Here is a 16,107-nt window from a genome sequence, read left to right as displayed (position 1 = left end):
CAGACACATCTTTGGTCGGAAAACTTCGAGATGGAAGTACCTTTGGGATGCGTATATGAAGATGGGATGACAGAATTAATTACAGGATGGACCTTACAGACACGGGGATTAAGTTGATACCTGACACGTCGGGAAACTTCTAAAAGACTATACGGTGCAACAACCCAGAAAACAACCATCTTCGTACTCACCGCCGTGATAACCTAAAAAAAAATCCAATATAGCCAGTCAGCTGTTCGAGCAAGACCATTTGGAACACAGTTAATTGATAAACCGTTCCATCACCGTAAACCTTGGACGGAAATTACAGTACATCAAGAGACCAGAAGTTTCTCAACGTCAGAAGACTAAACCTGTGCATTTGGCACCCATTCGGTCAGTAGGTCCGTCCTCATGCGACATCTGCTGTCACGGTCTTTGCCCGCGTGTTGTTGATGAATAGGCTACGTGAGACAGCAACCTGAATTAAGTTCAGCAAAGCTGTTACGCCAGGTGGCACTGCTGTCATAGCACACGGGCATGGAGCGTGGAAAACATCTCCATTAGATACGAAACAAAATCAATATCATGTAACAGTTGCAAAATTAACGTAGTCAATCTGTTCTTAGCAAGTTCTTCCAAAGTATTAGTATTAGTAGCGGTAGTAATAAAGCATACGTATGAGAACAAAGAAGAAAAACAAAGCAAAAAAAGAAAAGAGTTGAAGTACAAACTGCGTGTCCCTACAAGACAGATATGATCTGTTTTGTGCAAGAAGGACACAAGGAGGAAGAGGTCTAACGCAAATAAGAGTAAATAAAGCAGAAACAATAAGTCATTAACTCAGAAATGTCACAACATACAAAAACTGGATGGGGAAAATACGATTATACATGATCAAGTTCCCACAGCGGCGGGTAAAAAGATTACCCTTTTCTGAGTTGTCGTGCCACGTAATCGAACATATTAAAACAATGATGACAGGTTCACTGATGAAAATTACACACAAATAAGCAACATCAAAACTAGAAAGAAAAATGGTTCAAAGATGTAACGAAACCAGTTGGGACAAGCCAAGATAAGTTACTGGTAGAACCACACCACACTTTGAGGGATGTAGAAAAATTACGTTTTTTAATAAAAACTTCTTTTAAAACTGATAAAACGTAAAGCAAAAAAAAGTAAAACAAAAAGACCTGTACACAGAAACACAGTGCACATAGAATGTAAAGGCAAAAGAGATACCAATAATTACTGGAGCCACTAGAAACTTGTCACGATCATGTTGACAAACCTGACAAAACCACTAGCATGGAACTGCATAACACTGTCATTGTGACAACAGCGCACAATTGAGGAAAATATTAACACAGTACCTCATTAATCTGAAAAGCGTTTTCCATAATCTATAATGTAATGGAACTCAGGGACAAGATTTGACCCTGGCTTATGGACAGACACGGTGTAAATGTGATGATAATTAAAGTCGGTTCTCCATTTTCGCGTGCTGCATAAACAGTCAAATTGCTAATTATAGATACAGCATAAAAAAAAACCCACATACAACAAAATAACATTAAGCAAATTACAATAAAAATTACATAATTACTTTAAACAAAATATAAGTAATATACACAAGGCTCTTCATACCATAAACATAGTTACTTTATGATTAAATTTAACAAATGTTTCTTAAATATATGAATAACTCTCCAGACGGTATTTGGGCTGAGTAACAAGTTTTACGAGAAGAACGTGTAAGTGTCTCCTCATTGTACTCAAGGTATGGAAATTTAGGTAATCTAAGCAGTGCTTCTGACCTGGGGGTCTGTAACTTGGACCTTAGAGGTCCGCGTGTTGAATAGATTCTATTTTTATTTTTTGGATGTAAGTTGTAACTTCTACGGTTTTTCATCACATTTATTACTTCCATATTGGAATAAAAACACGACAAAAATTACATCTTCTATCTATATTCCGATGATAAAAAAATATGGAACTTGAAAGCAGATGAGACTGCAACACAGGACTAAGGTTTCTGCTGATCCATGCGAGAGAAACTTATTCAAGCCCAGATCAAGTAACGTAAACCATACAGGTAAACGGGTATACTTCTGGAAATGTTTCCAGAACTTAGCTACACCGTCGACTTAAAAGCACAACGCATTTCCAACTTCTGGGCACAAAGTTCATGTGTTAGGGCCGTTACCATTTAATGTTTTTATTAATTATTTGCGTAAAATGTTTCATTTTCGAGTTGTCTTCTCTTTGCCGAATACCGGACAATAATTCAAAAGGCGAAGATAGCCACAGAATAAAGATTATGATGATGATAGGGCAAGAACAATGTTTAACCGTTACTCTTGGACAAATGTGCGGTCACGTGGTGTAAAACTTATGACAGTAAAAATAATTTCAAATAAATTTACAATTTCGGCAGCTTTCGTCAAGAAGAGGATACTTCTCACTAGCAAGTTGGGCTTGGAGATGAAGAAGAAACTAGTGAAGTGTTACGTATGGAGTGTCGCGCTGTATGGAGCAGAGACTTGGACACTCAGGAAGAAGGAACAGAAATACCTGGAGAGTTTTGAAATGTGGTGTTGGAGAAGAATAGAGAAGATCAGGTGGACGGATCGAGTGATCAACGAAGAAGTATTGAGGAGAGTCAACGAGCAAAGAAGCATTCTGCAGGCGATTACACGAAGGAAAGCTAACTGGCTGGGACATATTATGAGAAGGAATGGGTTACTGAGTGATATCACCGAAGGCCAGGTTGAAGGAAAGCGAGGACTGGGAAGAAGATTGATACAGCTAACCGACGACCTTAAACAAGGAAAGAAGATGACGTTCCAGGAATTAAAGCGAGAAGCCGAGAATAGGGACAAGTGGAGAGCTCTTTTTGGGCAGAGCAATGGACCTGTCATAAGACAGAACACTTAATAATAACAATAATAATAATAATAATAATAATAATAATATATTTACAATTGTAAGCAGTAATAAGCACAAGTTAGTCTACTGGGCTCCTACTGCATGATCATCTAGAGGCCAACCTATGAAGTAAATTACCTGTTACCACTGGATTATAATATATATAAGTCTGTGCATGTTCTATGGAATCTACCCGGAACTCCTTCTATAATGTCACTAGACGCTATATAGTCTGAAATACTGAAAAGAGCGTCGTCAAAGTGTCACGATAATAAAATTAAAATTCAGGAATACTATTAACTCATTGATATTAGATCGTCGGACACACTTTAGTCACGTGTCTACGATAAATAAACATACGTTTCGTGTTCTCTGATAGAACTCGATTAAAATAGGCCAAAGACAGTTCCTTCCACATCCCTGCTGTTTCATCCACGCCACGAAGTCTCATGGCTGATAGGTACATCATGAAACAAGCGAAGAAACATTGTAAAGAAATAAACCACGGCACATTTGTACATAAATGTCGTAGAACAGATGAAAATTTATATAACAATATTTTAAAAGCACGAAGAACAAAACTGATCAGTGAGTTACATATTATGAATAAGACAGACAAACAGTGTATGGTTTTGTTTGTATCATTGCCTGTTTTGGTAGAATGGTAACCTCGAGAATGTTTAAATCGTCTGGAAATGTAGCACATGCTGTGGGTACTCATGCGTTCAAAAGTTTGGAAGCAGAGCGGTACAGTTTACTGAATGAAACTGACTCAAGGTAAGATAGGTTAGGACGACCTGCGTTCGTGTACCACAAGCGCAGACAACCGAGGAGTTCGGTGCAATGGTTATAGACTCGCAGCCGTCACGGCCGAGTTACAACGGATCCCGACTGACGGCCTCAACTATAACATGATAACAAACAGATTCATAACTACTGTCCACAGATCACGAGAAAAGTCGTTTCTGGTGCGGTGCGGTGCGTGGGGAATGTTACTTATCAGCTGGACTAGAGGGCTGCTATTGGTGGTGGGAATTGTGATACGTCAGAGTTTTACGATACCACACACAGAGTGAAAACATCAAGCCGTTAAGAGTGGCGTGTAGTGAGTGCACCTCTAATGTGTTCTGCGGGTGTTGTGATAATATTCTAGATTAAATCACTGTGCCACCGTGAGGTAATCTTAAAGCTGTACCCATTAGAACACATGAAAGGCTGTTGTTCGTTCATTGGTTGTAGAACGAATGCTTTTAGGATGGGTCGTCACTCACCGCGAAATCTTGCGCATGCGCGTGTATCGCATTCCTAGCAGGGATTTTCTCCTGATCTGTGGACTGTACTTACCTCTCATGTCATCAATCTGTCTCGGTTCGATTCCGAGCAGTGACGTCCACCGGCTCCGGGATCCACCCAGGAGCACAGCAACAAAAGACTGTAGCCGACGGGTTACCTGATGTAAAACCGTAATTAAGAATGCTTGGAACCATTGGAACCATTCTTCTATTTATTCATACGTCATCATGGCCTGGGGCCTGTGGAGATTCAGTAAATATCAAACGATTATCACGAAAATAGAAGTTTCATGCACTGCAACGCTATGTAACGAATAACTCGTTTAATTTAAATTTAAATTTTGTCTACTACGACTAATCGACTTGCGAAATGGAGTGGTTTTAAATCGATATGTGAGACCGTATTGCATGACTGCCAAGGTCTGTGATAAATGCTCTTTATCGCATTACGATGGACATAACTGTAAATTGATTATGCATATTTCGACAGAAATATGTAAGTAAATTACACCAATGCCACTTACTTGTCACGTGGCGGAATGTCAGTTGAGATCAATAAAACTTGCCGTGAGATACCAGCGTATGTAGAAACACACTGACTCGTATGCATGTATTTTGTTCTCAGATTTGTACAGGCGCGTTTAAGATTACGACCATATTAGAATTCTGTTCTCTTTAAAATCTGAGATGGATTCTACCGTGAGGATATATCCTTTAAAGCACGGTGGTAACTATATGTAACTCCTGCTTTAAAATTCAGTAAGATTTTGCCCACAAAGTGGATTTATGGGTTTCATATGATTTTCAGAATAAACAGCTATTATTTTTTCTAAACAGAATTAGAAGTCCGTTTCTAGTAACGGAGATACAGTGCGTTTTCCGTGAAATAGGAACTGAATTTCTATAAAATTATTAGGGCCAATTTCGTTCATTAGGTTTAAAAGTAAACGTTGTTGATAAATGCTGCTTTTTAGGTGTTTTCCAGCTCTGGAATTCTAGTGAACGAAGAACGCTTTATGGACCCTGTTTTCCGCGGTTTTCCTACGAACTATGCACTCCGTATGACACGAAGAAATTGTTGGGGTAGACTGCTACAAGTATATCAACGGAGGTTATTGTTGGAATATATTGTTGCGACTATATGAACTGGGGGCCATCGGCGTACATATATACAACAATGACATCTGATAACATTATTGTGACAATGATATTGGCAACCATTGTTACCTTTTTTATTTGTTATTCACTTAGTTTACATTCGTAATATGGCGAGTATAACACCTCTGAAAATTCAGTGTACTCCAAAATGTACACACTTCAATCTTTTTAGCGGTATTCAATCTTCATGATGCATTACATTCAAATCGTCTTCGACCAGTTTCATTGATTTCCCTTCAGCACACAGTAACTCTTTTTGGAACAAACAAAACAAAACGATAACTCAGCCCGCGTTCCACGTCTATCGACACGTTGAAATCCTTTTTCCAGTTACCGCCCGCATTTGGAGGCGTACAGTACAGCCATATGAATTCTTCTTCCATAAGCGGACGTCCGAAAACACTTAAACCTTGAAATTGTTCCACTGCAAACAGCGTTCTTAACTTTTTCTTGCCTGTTACCATCAATATCTTCGTAATTCCAGGTCTCACTTGAATAATTTGATTAAGACAAACACCACAGTGACAGCTGTCAAATAGTGTATACCTGTACGCCCGTTAGGCTCACAGTAACACGTCTGTAAACAATCGGTTCATTTTCGATTTGGTAATAATGTTATAATATCAGGCGCCGCCCAACGTCCATTTTCTGTTATAGTTCTTAACATGGCGGCATAACGTGTTCCGAGTTGATACTAAAAGTAAGGTTATGGTCACCACTAAAAGTGATTTTTATTTATTTGTATGGCGACTGATGTTTAAAATTTCGTTTACATTTGTTTATTTACACGACACAAACTACGCTTTTGTCCCGACCCATATTTACAGTGTTCCACAAAGCTGCAACAGAGCTTTTAGGGAGCCCATGAACTGTCATCGCACAGAATTCACGTCAGAGACGCAATTGAAGCAGCGGCCAAACAACTCAATTTGTCCTTCGCGAAGAACATTAAACTAAGAGTTTCTTTGTTTTCAGGAATGCAGTAACACTTCGTGAAGAAGCTTCACGACTCGAGGGCACTAATCTTGACCACTCCTTCAAAAGATGATGTAAGTCCGAAAGGAGACGGGGCTTGGTCGACCTTCTAGTTTCTGGAGCCATAGCAAAAACATTCAGAAGGATACTTCTTGCAGAACTACGAATCGCACATCTACTCAAAATGTCTCCCTCCTGTTATTTAACCCAATGGTTCACTAACGTGTTCACAAGGGTCTTCTATAAATCCTTATCGTGTGCCTGATGAAGCCAGTCCACACCGTCCTACGCCAATTTAATAGCAATTTAATTTAATATTATACTCTCACACAATCCTAAGTCTTCCAAGAGGTTTTCTCTCTATAAAGATTTCCGACTAAAATTCTGTCCGTTTATACAATATATCACATTTTACATCATAAAATGACAAGAAGACTTAAAAATTTAAAATAAATAAGTAGACAAAATGAGACCGCATTAGAATAGTTTTGCTGCCACCTGAAATTTGCCACCCTAGTCTGTAACCTAATAAGAACATGCTTAAATCCGCCCAGGAAGACAGGTGGGATGAACGAAGGATCTAACCTAACCTAACGTAAGCTAACCTAACCTAACCTAACCTAACCTAAGCTGGATTATAATATTTGATCAGAATGAGACCAATGGTTATTGAATGATGAGATAGCGCAGCATAGAAATCCTTTCGTTTTAAAAATCTCATAAGCAGCAAGACTAGGGAAAAAGTATATTGGGCGTAAAATGTGTTTCATTCTTTCTACAACGTTTGTTTCATTTTTCGCTCCGATAAATTTAACGAGTTACGCTAGAAATAAGCGCAGAAACGTGTGTAGTAGGTCTTCATGCGAAATGTCCATTATTGTTGTCCGCTTTTAGCTAAAATAATAGAATGTCAACAGTTTTAGTAAAGCTTCCCAGTTTTAAATTTTATACGAACTCATGCAGCGATCCTCTGGTGGAGAGACATACATAATATTCTAGAGTTCTGTTCCAACTGCTCCGTTTATAAAGAAACTACAAAAGTGCACTTAAGGTACCTCACTGGAAGTATGTCCGACTATAACCGATTGACGCTTTGTAAGAATCAATAAAACATGAATAAAATAATGATTCTACGGAGGTTTATGGTAATAGTTGGCCATCACAGGAATATTATGCATGATGATATTCGTTGTCCGAGGCATTTTCCATAACCTTTTTCGGTATGAACAAAGCTTCCGGACTTGTTCTACTTGCCTCTTCAGGTAACTTGTAGCTACTATACTGATAGACTTTATTTATTTAGTGTTCTGTCTGACGACAGGTCCATATGAACAGGATCCTTCCATCCTTTTCTCGGACTGGGACCTGTTCATATACGTTCTTGGCAGATGATCCAGAAGTGGTTTGCCATTGCCTTCTTCTGTGTGTGAATGGAGTAATTGTTGGGATGCCACGGAGAAACCGCGGAAGCCCCCGGAGGAAAACTCCGTGTTGCCTAGACCACGGCCTTGCCCAACACAAGTTATCAATTCGGGCACCGCCGGGAATCGAACCCGAAACCGCAGGATTACAAGGCCAGCGTTCTAACCGCTAGACCACCGTGGCTATACTGATAGACTATTACTTTATTAGTCTTTATACTGGTGTGAATAAAACATATTGTCGCATAGGAAGATTGGTATTAGCTCATTCTAACGGACACCACAGAGTAGGTGCCCCACTCCAGTACACCTAAGACGAAGACACCCATTCCTCGAACCGTTGTGTAACACCAGACGATGGACAAGGTCAAACATAATAATCTAGTCATCGGGCGTATTTCACACGGCTCGGAAGAGCTGGTGAAATTATAACTGGCAAAGGGAAAAGGACGTAGGTTTTATAGAATAACCTTCTATACGTTGTCGCTTCATCCATTACAAACCGCGCATGAACTACCCTGGAAATGAATTCGTTTTTTTTCCGTCTGAGCGCGTGAGCTGTCTTTCCCTCGAAAGCGCTCAGAACTCTCCGCGGCAGGAGTGTGTCCCTAATGGAAACATTCCTATTTTTGTAGTTCCGACTGGATCTGGTTTCAAACATGACCAAAGGTAAAAACCTGAGGTTGACGGATGTGGAGACCAGGCTAAGGCTGTCTGCATTGTTCGTCAAACAACCCCATCTATACCTTCATTTACTGGCATAAAGTATCGTTATTTTTAAAATACCCCGAATTGTTACAGAATATATTCCAGGGGTGTTAGTTAAGCTTTTGGTTCTTAAGCTCTTAGCGTTGCTACTTCAATTGAAAATATATAACTTATAGTGTCGTATGACACGAGAAGGTGATCATTAAAACTTAATCATCAACACCCGTATAAATTTAAAGATATTTATATTTTTTTCCAAATAATCTTAGTTTGAAAATAAAATCTTCAGAATATGAGAAATTGCATTCAACAATTGTTCTATGAAGCGCCAAATTTATCGAATTGTGCTGAATTGTCTACGTCGACAGAAATCGATAATTTTCCAGGAGTTGTCCAGGGTTCTCCAAGAGGAACACTTTTTTTATTTTCAGTTGTTCTACGACGCACAGATGTGTAAGACATTTGAGGTATACTACCTCTTCAGCCCTGAGGATGGAAACAGTATAGAGACACCTGCGTTTCAAGAAACATACTGTCACCATCTTCAGGGTTGAAGTGATCTTTATTCTTCTGTTTTTCTAAGACATATCGTTTGTGAGAAACATGCTGGGACAGACGGACGGTTTACGTTAAAATATATAAGTAAGGATCTGTAAGGAACACAGTTCGTGACATATTTCAAGGTATAATCAAGAAAACCCCAGTCAGGGTAGTTGATACCTGGTCGAAACACAGCCCGGTGCCACGCCATAAGCCGGTAAAGCGACCTGGTGTTTTAATTGGAGACAGCAGGAGTTAACATTCCTCTTTGCCACGCATGTTGAGGAATGTGTCTTCTGGTATATGGCCGTCTCGTTTTTTAAGTGGTGATAGGTGTTTCGTTCTAACAGACAGATACGTGAGACGTATTTTTTCATGACTTCCGTCTACATTTGTCCCTTAATAATTTCAGGGGGAAGAACTTCTAACGTTGGAGTGACACTAGCACAATAAGGAGCAATGGAGTCTAACATTTAGTGTCGTAACATATATATATATATATATATATATATATATATATATATATATGTTTGTGTGTGTGTATGTATATCGTGTATTTGTAGAGTAGATACAAAACATCTGTTCCTCAATCTAGAATCAAATTTATTTGTGTAACGGCTGGAACGGATACTTTTGGAAGTTTTCGGTTCAAATATCGGTTGGGGCAGTAATATTTTTCATTATTTTCATCAGCCTGTTCAGTAAAATTCTCAACTTATCGTCCACAATTATTTTCGTCGACTAGGTACAAGTTCACTTGTATAGTTGGCGCAGTAGTTTTTGGCCGGTGGAATTTTCAAGGGGAAGGCTAGGAGCGAGTCACTTGTGCGATGGTATAATGCTGACTGCACGGAGGAGCTTATCGGACTGAACGCCCAAACAAAAGAAATGCACTGACCGTGCAACCTCAGGTACACAGAATAGGCCCGCCCGCCAGCTCCGCTAGCTTCTCCACCGGCCAAAAACTACTGCGCCGACTATACCTGTGAAATGTGAGCTTTTATTTCCTCAATTGATTGTAACTAACACATACAAAGAACGCTTCTGTTTTTCCAAAGATTTAGAGTGAATATCAGGAAAGTCGACTTTATTCTCTCCTCCGCACAGACGACCCAAAAGTAATTCTGGTTCTCAACTTCTAAGAAGTAGCCTATGGATGAAAGAGAAAGGACGACCGGTATCAACCTACGTCACGAGACTGTGCTACTGCCAATAGCAAAAACGTTTATAGCAGTTTTTAGTAATTATATCGTGAATAATAAACCCCCATACAAAAAGAATAATTAATAGAAACATGTAATGTTTCTGCTGTTGCTGAAAAGTCTTAGTACGTCTTCTATTTAAAAATCATTTGTTCTATCTCTAATTATGTGATTAGATGCAATTAAATTCTACATACAAATTAATTGTCAGGGAAGTAAAGGTGCAATTTCTGACTTGTTTAAGTCTTGTCGCCATTATTCTGCGGCAGTACATAGTCGAAAGTAGTTTCCGAGATGATTTTACACTGCTATTTATAATTTAGAAAATTAGTATAAAACATGAAGTGATCTATATTCTATATTCTCCACTAGAAATTTTATTTTTAGTTCTTACCCCTGAAACATGCATGTTAAGTTCTAACTACAACTTAAAGCAAGCAACACATACATTTTTAAACGTGTCGGTGTTAACTCACGGATGAGTAATCGTTGACATCTCATCTAGAAAATTTGCAAATCGTCGTTAAATAAAGCAACAACTACGTCTACTTTTGACGAAGTAAACGGAACTTAGTGACAAGTTATACAGATAATAAAACAAGGCGTGTGAATGTCTCCGGGTGATAAGTCAGTAAGCCTACAGAGAGTGGGCCAACATCCTGTAGCACCAGCAACGCCTGTTCCGGATAACGCGCTTTAGTGAAGGGGTGGGCAGTAGCGGTCACGCGAGAAATGCTGGCACATGCGCAAAGGACTGATTTTTGTCGTATGAGACGGACCCGTCCGAAACACGCGCTAGAGGGGTGTCAGCTTCAGTTGGTTTGTAGCTCTAGCTGTGTTTAGATCGGTGCGACCCCCACTACTACCGAACTCCCCTCTCTCGGCTTACACATCGCGCATTTAGGTGCCACCACTACTCGCGCGACCTCTATCTGTAGCACTCGTGACTATGAACACACTCTCCAACTGCAAAACCTTTCGTTCCCTTGAATATATGCCTGGCCGCATGCAATACTTTACGAAGGCCACACAGTTCCAGAAAGATAGACTGTCTGAAATTGATCTAATATCATGTCTTTTCTTATCACCGAGATTTACTAAACTGCATAAAGCTATACACAACATAATGAGAGGATAAAATTTCGTAAAATAATCAGTGCCAAAAACATTACACGAACACACCAATTCCAATAAAGTAACAGCAACATAAAAACAGAATATCACTATGTCGTATATTACACTAGACAAATTTTTTTAATGAGTTGTATATATCGGAAATGAAACTAATCAATTCTTATGTATTTTCGTCCGCTAAATTCGAAAATGACAACAAAAAAGCTTAGTTAGTTCGCGTTTTGAAGATATTTTGTACTTTGTAAAATATCACCAATAAATTCGTCTGTATGATATGCAAATGTTTAAAAATTGTCACCTACTTTATAGACATTGTCATGAAAAATGAATGTCATTTTCGTATTTAGCAGCTCAAAATTAGTAAAAAAAAATGGTTAGTTTCATCTCCCATATACTTTGGCTGTTGAACAGTGTTATTAGAAGCGGAAACAGAACCTTTCTAGAACAAAACAGCGCAAGCGTTAACTACTCAATTGTGTGGTAGGGATTATGATGTTCGCTACGGCGAGTACAGCAACCCATACTGGTTACCAAGCCACAACACCTGGCTACGACAGGCTTTACCTTCACGCACCCATACATCATCACGGCGTGTTTAGGCAAACGGAAAACTTCACCTTTACCATTACATAGTGTCGAATTTAAATAACTGAATAAAATTAGGACGTTTGTGTAAGCAAATACTCGTGTCATATTTTAAAATATTATCCCGGCGTATGCCTTAAGGAACTGAGGACACCATCCAAATTTAATTAATAACTGCCGATTATCGGACCACGATTTTGGAAAAGCAAATTTCATATTACCGACGTTTACTTTATGAACAGACCGGACGTAAATCGTATTTTAATATAGTTTAAGTAACACGTATGAGGCAGCATCTCAGCAAATGGTTCCGCATAGTGATCACATGACTCGAGACTTTCTTTGCATTATTTCCTTCACCACAGAAAACAGACCAGTCTATAACCAGGTCATTCCTGTTCAGATCCTCACAAAATATTTAGTTAAGATCCATTTTAATATTATCTTCATTTTCTACTCTCTTCCTAATGACAACTTTCAAAGATGTTTCCCAAGTAATATTCGATGCACATTTGTCCTCTCCCGATCTGAATCCACAGTAACCTCCTTGAAATAACTCTACAAAACTAGGCAGTTACCCGCATAAATTACCAAGTTCCTAGGTGTTTACGTCAAATGGACATGTTCTGTTTTTGCACTTCGTTCAGTAGTTTTATGTCCATGGATTTCCCCCCCCCCCCCCATTATTTTGTTCTCACACATTCAGCGTGTGAATTTAAGTTGTTTGTCTACGAAGCAGAACTCACTGCTTTATTATAGTCATTCTTTGATAGGCACTCACCTTGTTTCGCCAGTTCAATAGACGTAATCAGAATTTTCACTAACCTAAAATACGATTCGGAGGAAAAATCCAATATGGTCAAATGGGGCATTCAGATTATAAAAAAATATTGTAACTGCAAGACAAATATATAGTAAGTTAGTACAAGTTGTAGGGATCATATTTACAACTTTCATTTAGCGAAATGGATGTTATACGATCTAGTGAGATCCAAAGCAATCTGTCTTTAATGATTGATCTGACAGCATGAGGTATCGTGATTATTATTTTATATCTTCTAGAAGGCACAAAGGAAATTATAAATGAATAAATTTTAGCCGGAAAACCACGAAAGACACCGCTTGGGAGCTCTAGATACTTTACAGATGAGAAAATGTATTAAAATGGAAATCTGGTACTAAACGTTGATGGACAACAGACTCAGAGCAAGGCACAATTGTCCAATTCCATAGAAGCGGACAACTTCGAACTCTTAAGACCATTTCAATAAGCATCCTGTTCTGTCGTGTTTGCGCATGCTCCATTACACTCTGGCTTGCAGTCATTTGGTAACAAACCCATTTTGTCCCCTGTAACATAAGTGTCCATTGGAGACCTTGGAGTTCGTTAGCACTACACAGCGCTTAGTTACAGGTTCCTCGACATTTTACCTCTTTAATTGGGCTTAAGTGTGTTTCAGTCGTGTAAATATTTATATTGAGATGATTATATAAATCCACACAGACTGCTTTGACAAGTTAAATGCAGTTACACCTAGTAGAAGTCAAAAACGCCTTTATGTTATATATTAAATGAACACAACACGCAAAGGAAAGAAAAAATAATTTCAGTTCTGTCCCATTGCCACTTTGTCCAGTAGACACCATTCGGCTTATTCAAGTGCTAAACCAATGTCTGCGAAACAAGAATCCGACGTCTAACCACCTGAATTATGTTACTGATAGAACAAATTGTGCAAATATGAAGTCTGTTGCTGGAATGACAGGCCACATTGAAATATGACGCTGGTTTTTCTATTTACATAACACAAGTGTAAAATGTCTGCCCACAAGCGCTAAATATCCCAGCATCCCTTATAATTACTGCTATTGTGTCAGTGTAAAGTTCATTGTCAACTACTGCGTCTGCTCTAACCACAGTTTGCTCAAGGTCAACTGCAGTGTCTTGCAACAGGAGGTCCGCATTTCGGGACTCTTAACTCAGGGATTTTCCACGTTCTTGATTTTAATTAATTCAGCGTGGAAGAACAGTTTCAAGGCGACTTCAATCGCAGGTCGGCGTCGTATTCAAAATGCAGTAAGTCCTAAACCTTCCCGAGGAGCTATGCAGACATAAACAGGACATGATGATTCTAAGGCGGTTCGTCTTGTTTGTGGTTTATTTAACGATGCTTTCAGTGGCTCGGACTATACGGGTTTGTATCGGTCTCTGCTTTTCTATCAGATTTATTTTGTTGTACTCGCATGTACCGATAAAAACCATAAATAACCACAATGTACCCGCTGTTACACACAAGAATAGAACAGAGAGCCTCCTGAATACAAGTCGGACTTGTTACCTCTGTGATGAGAAACCCGCGACAAAAATTGTCATTTTATTGATTTGTCAAAACTTTCTCCGTAACTAAAATTAAATTCCAGACGCGATATTCAGCGCATCGAGTGGTAAAGCAAATAATACATCTGTTACCGTTAATATTCTTTCAGCAGAGATCGATGTTTGAATCGAATGCACTGTATTTCGACTTTCGAGTCAGTGTTGAGCCTCGGACCTGCAGCTGATGCGATAAGATTCAGTGGTCGCCCAAACAGTCCTGTCACGTAGTCAAAGCCACGGTATTGAACCCCTGCTCTTCCTACGGGCTGTTAAATCCATTTTTCACAAGTCCACGCCCAAAAAGATTGGGTTGCAGTCGTGTTCACAAAATTTCGCTTTGGAAACTTAAAAAAAAGGAACAGACACCCAAGATGCAGCCTGCGGACCAGAAGCCAAACACAAGACATTTAATACTATCCACGACGATGTTTTAGCAAACTCTGTGGTTAACTTTGTGGCATTAGAACCCGAAGGCTCATCACTGCTAATGCCAAAGCGAGCTACTAGTCACGATTCTCATTCACAACCACCCACCTCCGACCCTTCCAGCCTACTATCCCTATAATATCCATTTTAATATTGTTGACCATATCCTTTTTAGTCTTCCAAGGGGATGGTTCCGAAAATGCTTTCCCATCAAGTTTCGCCCAGCCCATCATATCGAATACATTCCCAGGTACTGTCTCCAGACCAGTGGTATTCAACCTGGGGTACGCGTACCCTCGGGGGTACGCGAAGGCATCTTAGGGGGTACGTTAAATTTAAAAAGATTATGATAAACACTGAATAATCAGTAATTTTTTAATTTATTTTAGATGTAGATTATATACTACGTATAACTTGAATTATACACCAACAACTTTGGGGGTACAAAGTTGAAGAGAAATTATATCTGGGGGTACGCGAACAAAAAAAGGTTGAATATCACTGCTCTAGACTGACGTTGACCAGCTGTTGCGCGTAATCTGTTACTCTGCCACCAGAGGGTACTAGTGGGCGTTAAACCTGCTGCTCTATCCTTTGCTCAACTCTGCATCCACGTCAGGACGATGCGCCAAACAGTTACAGCATTGTAGTACGTTGGACACCCCCACCAGAGTCATAATCGGGAATGTTTGCACTGGAATCAAATGCGGCCAGAACTCTTGCAATTATTTAGTCAGTATTAGGTTTGTTTGGGTTTTTTATAGCAATGTTACTAAGGCGGTTTGCTTGACGCCCATGGCATAGCCCAACTCCTGAAAAGCAACTACGATTTCCTTGGAGGTACTGTTTATGTGAAGGAACCAAATTACTGCTTGTATCACAGGTTTAATGTCCTGTTAATCTATATGTTGCTATAAGGACTTTTTGCACAAGTTTATAGCCAGAAACAGAGCAGAACCAAAAAGGTATACTGTAACAAACATCTCGGCTCCATAAATGGCAGAGGATGTCTTGATTAGATGGATTATCTGTTTATCAAAAACAGCCCTGGTCCATGGAGTTAGCTAAATCAAGTAAGCGCCTGTCTTGTGAAAATTGGTTTCAGATAAAATGCGGTGTTTATAAGTTCGTAGTTGTTTTAATTATGAAATGCCAAGTGTTATTTGATATGGAGATAGATCATTACTTAAGAAATATTCTTTACGTGTCAACAATTATAAAGATAAAGATGGCGCAGTTATATCCCACAAATTTATCAAAATCTATTCTGAATTTGTAATACCGGTATGCAGGAAAATGGATCTTGGAATGAATTTTTCTCCTTGCTGACATACGAAATATAGACAGACACATTAAAAGAATTAAATTATTGTGGGATG

The 16,107-nt window shown here is 39.2% G+C and overlaps 1 protein-coding gene and 1 long non-coding RNA gene across 4 annotated transcripts in view; one reads left to right on the top strand and one right to left on the bottom strand.

The window, feature by feature from the left end:
* The window catches only part of LOC110833336 (alpha-N-acetylgalactosaminidase), a 100,808-nt gene that overhangs the window by 31,829 nt on the left and 52,872 nt on the right, over window positions 1–16,107 (bottom strand). The window contains exon 1 of one of the 3 annotated variants that reach the window (XM_022071318.2): window positions 4,255–4,411. The exons of the other annotated variants lie outside the window; for them this stretch is intronic. The gene's annotated coding sequence lies outside the window, so the exon portion shown is untranslated. Of the gene's footprint in view, window positions 1–4,254; window positions 4,412–16,107 lie in introns of those variants that run through there. 3 annotated transcript variants of the gene reach the window in all.
* LOC147873979 (uncharacterized) lies at window positions 3,865–8,008 on the top strand. Its single transcript, XR_015534856.1, has 2 exons — window positions 3,865–4,087; window positions 6,336–8,008. It is a non-coding gene; the product is annotated as an uncharacterized LOC147873979 (long non-coding RNA).

The sequence above is a fragment of the Zootermopsis nevadensis genome, unplaced genomic scaffold (assembly GCF_977971745.1).
Source record: "Zootermopsis nevadensis isolate Lab colony 2312 unplaced genomic scaffold, Znev_1.0 Znev_ptg000012l, whole genome shotgun sequence".
NCBI classification, from domain to species: Eukaryota; Metazoa; Arthropoda; class Insecta; order Blattodea; family Termopsidae; genus Zootermopsis; species Zootermopsis nevadensis.
This window is presented reverse-complemented; position numbering and strand designations above follow the sequence as displayed.